The following is a 5960-nucleotide window of genomic DNA, read 5'->3' on the forward strand; positions in this document are numbered from 1 at the left end:
GATCAGCTATTCACTAAGCTTTGTCTGTAGCAAAAGACTGGAAAGAACCTAGTTCTCCATCAGTGAGATTTAGCTAAACTGTATTCCATTCACATAGTGACAGATCTCACAGTAAAAAAAAAAAAAAAAAAAAAAGGAAAATTTTCCAAATGATACCTCAGAGGTTTATTTTTACTTTATTTTTTTAAAGATTTTATTTGTCAGAGAGAGAGCACACACACAAGCAGGGGGAGTGGCATGCAAAGAGAGAAACAGGCTCCCTGCTGAGCAAGGAGCCAGATGTGGTACTCAATCCCAGGGTCCTGGGATCATGACCTGAGCCGAAGGCAGATGCTTAACCAACTGAGCCACCCAGGCGTCCCAGAGGCTTATTGTTAATTGCTAGTAGGAAACAAAGCAAGACGTAGAACAGAATGCATAGTACCATACTGCTTATGTGGGGGAAAAAAAGGGGGCAGGAGAATTCTGGGTATTTACTTGTTTATACACAAAGCCTTGGGAAAGAAACAAGAAATGGTTAACTTCCTGGAGATAAGGAATGTTAACTAGCAGGGTAGGAACTTTGGGCAGGAAGAGGAGTTTTTCTGAAGATTTTTTTTTGCCTTTTTGGAATGCTGGAGCATGTGGTTATTTATGTCAAACAAAAACAACTGGCAGAGCAGCAAAGAAAGACTGTTTTTTTTTTTTCAATAAATGATGTGGGCCTATTGTATGGCTATATGGAAGAAGGTAAACCTTGATCCCTACCTCACACCATATTCAAAACTCAATTCCAGATGTCTTCCACATTTAAAGGTGAAAGCAAAGTCAAGAAAGCTTCTAAAATATACAACATCTTTGTGACTTTAGGATAGCAATTGTTTCTTTAACAAGACCTAAAGCACATTAATCATAAAGGAAAATGTTAAGCTATATTATGAGGGTTTTTTTGTTCATCAAAAGGTACCACTAGGAGCGCCTGGGTGGCTCAGTCATTAAGGGTCTGCCTTCGGCTCAGGTCATGATCCCAGGGTCCTGGGATTGAGCCCCGCATCAGGCTCTCTGCTCCGCGGGAAGCCTGCTTCTCCCTCTCCCACTCCCACTCCCACTCCCCCTGATTGTGTTCCCTCTCTCGCTGTCTCTCCCTCTCTGTCAAATAAAAAAAAAAAGATACCACTAAAAGACAAGCCATAGATATAGGTCCACTGACCAAGGACTCATATCTACAATACACATTGAATGCCTTCAAGTTAATAGAGAATTATCTGTCTCTTTAAGTGGACAAGAGTTGAACAGGTACTTCACAAAGAGGATATCCAAATGGCCAAGACTCATATGAAAAGTTGCTCAACATTAGTCATCAGGGAAATGCAAAGTGAAACCTCAGTGCAATATCAGCTTACACACACACACACACACACACCAGGATAGCTAACATGAAAAAAGAGAAATTTACAAGTGTTTAAAAAGAAAAGAAAAGAAAAAAATTTGCAAGCGTTAGCAAGACCAGAACCCTCCTGGAGAAGTCCAAAATGGTATGGCCATTTTGAAAAACGATTTGACAATGTCTGCTAAAGCTAAATGTACCCCTGCCCTATGACCCAGTAATTCTACTCCTGGAATGAGTGCCTCTATCCACCAAATGACATGTACGAAAATATTCATAGCAGCTTTGTTCACAATAGCCAAAAACTGAAGACCACGCAACGTCTAACAACAATAAAACAATTATGTATTCATACAATGGAATACTAACCTAGGGGTCACAAACTTTTTCTGGGAAGAGTCAGGTAATAAATATTTCAGGACCTGTGGGCCATATTCTCTGTCACAACAATTCTGTGTAGTTGCAGAGTGAAAACACCCATAGATAATTAGGTAACTGAGCGGGCACAGCTATGTTCCAATAAAACTTTATTAGTGGACACTGAAATTTGAATCATCTCAAACTATTTTCACATGTCCCAAAATGTTGCTCCTCCCCCACCAAAATAATTAAGAATTGTAAAAACCTTTCTTAGTTTACAGTTCCTACAAAAGTAGGGTGTGAGCTGAATTTAGCCTGCAAACAGAACCCTGCTATTCAGCATTAGAATAAGCACTCTATGTTGGCTAATGGAATTTAAATTAAAAAAAAAAAGCGCTCTATAACTCCACGCAAAAATACAGCAAATCTCAAAAACATCATGCCATGTGAAAGAAGCCAGGCATAGAGGAGGACCAACCACATGATTCCGTTTATGTAAATCACCAGAGTACTTCTCCCCAGTTCTCTAAACCACTTCAAGTTCAGGCCTCCTTCCTTCCTTCCTTTCAAGACACTTAAGTCCTGCCTTGCCTCCTCCCTCAGCCCACCCCAGCCTTCTTCGGCCTGCCTGAGTCCTGTGGCCACCACCCATTGTAGCCACCAGGCCCTAAAGGAAAACAGTGGACGGACCCTGGGGAATCACCCACCTCCTGGCGCACAAAATGAAAACACACAGTGTCCCCTCCAGAACTGCAAAGAAAATCTTCCTCACTACACTGAGCAGGAATGAGAAGTGGGCCTGCCCTGGGCCATTAAATCAGAGGGACTTCACCTGAAGCCCCTCCTTCCCGGAAATGACCACTAAGTAACCACAACTGCCTCTCCAAAGGCAATCACTAAGTGATTTAAACTACCTGGCAGGGACACCTGGGTGGCTCAGTTGTTAAGCCTCTGCCTTCAGCTCAGGTCATGATCCCAGGGTCATGATCGAGCCCCGCATCGGGCTCCCTGCTCAGCGGGGGGCCTGCTTCTCCCTCTCCCACTCCCCCTGCTTGTGTTCTCTCTCTCACTGTGTCTCTCTCTGTCAAATAAATAAATAAAATCTTAAAAAAAAAAAGACTACCTGGCAAAGAGACGTGACCGACAGTCTCTGATCAGGGCATTGGGGATGCCTCTAGAAGTTTCCTCACATTCCCAACTGTGGCCTAGGAGTCCTGAACCAGCTGATCAGGTGGAAGGAGCCAGAAGGGCACATGCTGTGCCTCAACCTGGGCACTGCTGACATTTGGGGCCCAATAATCCTTTGTCATGGGAGACTGTCCTCTGCATTGCAGGATGATCAGCGCCATCCCACCTCCACTCTCAGGTGGGGCAACCAAAAATGTCTCCAGACTTTGCCAAACATCCCCTGAGGGTGTGGATCACCCTGGATGAGAACGATTTCCACATGGAAATGACAAAGCAATGGCCTTGTCTGAGCCATATTTCCTCTGGGCACTAGAGGAAATCTTTTAATCTTACAGATTAAAATCAGCCCCAAACCAGCATTGTGAGAATTGTAAGTAATGGATGGGTCACATCAGGAGCAGCACAGAGTAAAGATGCAGAGTCCTGGGCCCTGGCGTCAGATTCTGCCAGTGCTGGTAGGGCCCGGGAAGCTGTGTTTTTCACAATCTCCCCACTTGTGAAAGTTTCAGAAGCACTTTCCCCAGCTTTATTGAGGTATAATCAGCAATTAAAAACTGCATGTATTTAAAGTGCACAACATGAGGGCGCCTGGGTGGCTCAGTTGGTTAAGCGGCTGCCTCCAGCTCAGGTCATGATCCCAGGGTCCTGGGATCGAGTCCTGCATCGGGCTCCCTGCTCAGCGGGAAGCCTGCTTCTCCCTCTCTCTCTGCCTGCCTCTCTGCCTACTTGTGCTCTCTCTCTCTATCTCTGTCAAATAAATAAAATCTTTAAAAAAATTTTTTTCACAGTGAACTTGCATGATGCCTGGCACTCATATGTGCAAGAATTCTCTTTAAAAAAAAAAGTGTACAACATGAGGATTTGATATATGTATAAGTTGTGAAATGATTACCACAATCCGGCTAATTAACATGCCCAGCACCTCACTTAGTTATCATTTTTTGTATATAGTGAGAACACTACTGTCTTAACGAATTCCATCTATACAATAGAGTATTAACTACATTCACCATTTTGTACATTAGATCCTCAGAACTTCTTCATCTTATTTTTTAAGATTTATTTATTTATTCATTTAAGAGAGAGAGAGAGCAAGTGGTGGGGAGGGGCAGAGGGAGAGAGAGAGAAAGTCTTAAGCAGGCTCTGCACTTGGCGTGGAGCCCGAAATGGGGCTTGATCTCAAGACCCCAAGATCACAACCTGACCTGAAACCAAGAGTCGTCGCTTAACCAACTGCACCACCCAGGCACCCCAGAACTTATTCATCTTATAACTGAAAGTTATGTACCCTTTGACCAACATCTCCCCATTTCCCCCACTTCCCAGACCCTGGCAACTGCAAATCCACTTTCTGCTTCTGTGAGTTCCATTTTTTTAGACTCCATGTATAAGCAAAATCATACAGTATTTGTCTGTGTTTGTCTTATCTCACCTAGCTTTGTGTCCTCCAGGTTCATCCATATTGTTGCGAATGGCAGGATTCGCCTTCTTTATGGCTGAATAATACTCCATTGTGATTATGTATGCATGCATCTTTCTTACACATTTTATGTTATATATGTAATTTATAAGTATATATGTAATACATACATGTATACAAACATATGTATATATATATCTCACATTTTCGTTATTCATTCATCCTTTAATGAACACTTAGGTTGTTTCCATATGTTGTCTATTGTGAGTAGGCTCCACACCCAGCACAGACCCCAACGTGGGGCTTGAACTCACGACCCTGAGATCAAGACCTAGGCTGAGATCAAGAGTCAGACACTTAACTGACTGAGCCACCCAGGCTTTCCCAAGATACTGATTTCGTTTCCCTTGGATATATACCCAAAACTGGGATTGTTAGATCATATGGTATTTCTATTTTTTTTTTATCTTATAAGGAACCTAGATACTGTTTCCCATGATGGAAACTTCCTAACATTGTATTATATATTTATTTTAATGGACTGTCTCCCCTAGTAGAATATAAGATCTCTGAGGGTAGGAATCAAATAGAGCACTCACATATATTTTGAGAAGTTGGATTTCTTTTTTAATAAGCTTATTAAAGTAAAATTTAGGGGCTCCTGGGTGGCTCGGTTGGTTAAGCGACTGCCTTCAGCTCAGGTCATGATCCCAGGGTCCTGGGATCGAGCCCCGCATCGGGTTCCCTGCTCGGCGGGAAGCCTGCTTCTCCCTCTGACCCTCCCCCTGCTTGTGTTCCCTCTCTCGCTGTCTCTCTCTGTGTGTCAATTAAATAAATAAATAAAATATTTAAAAAAAATAAAGTAAAATTTACTTGCCACAAAATTTTCACCCATTAAGTACAAATCAATGGTTTTTAGTACATTTACCAAGTTGTTCAACTATCATCACAATCCACATTTTAAAATATTTCCATCACCCCAATAACAGCCCTCGTGCCTGTTTACAATTAATCCCTATTCCTACCTCTAGCCCCAGAGAGCCAAACCTACTTTCTGTCTCTAAAGATTTGTCTCCTGGGGCGCCTGGGTGGCTCAGTTCTTAAGCGTCTGCCTTTGGCTCAGGTCATGATCTCAGGGTCCTGGGATGGAGCCCCACATCGGGCTTCTGGCTCAGCGGGGAGCCTGCTTCTCCCTCTGCCTCGCCCTCTGCTCATGCTCTCTCTCTCTCTCTCTCTCTGTATCTCTGTGTCTCAAATGAATAAAAAAAAATAAAGATTTGCCTCTTATGGACAATGCAACCATATAATATGGGATCTTTTATTTTTTTAAAAGATTTTATTTATTGGGGCACCTGGGTGGTTCAGTTGTTAAGCGTCTGCCTTCGGCTCAGGTCATGGTCCCAGGGTCCTGGGATCGAGCCCCGCATCGGGCTCCCTGCTCGGCGGGAAGCCTGCTTCTCCCTCTCCCGCTCCTCCTGCTTGTGTTCCTTCTCTCGCTGTGTCTCTCTCTGTCAAATAAATAAATAAAATCTTTAAAAAAAAGAGAGAGAGATTTAAAGATTTTATTTATTTATTTGACAGAGAGATAGCGAGAGAGGGAACACAAGCAGGAAGAGCGGGAGAGGG

Source organism: Callorhinus ursinus, unplaced genomic scaffold, assembly GCF_003265705.2.
Source record: "Callorhinus ursinus isolate GAN/ISIS: 27379988/994484 unplaced genomic scaffold, GSC_fseal_2.0 scaffold82, whole genome shotgun sequence".
Taxonomy (NCBI): Eukaryota; Metazoa; Chordata; class Mammalia; order Carnivora; family Otariidae; genus Callorhinus; species Callorhinus ursinus.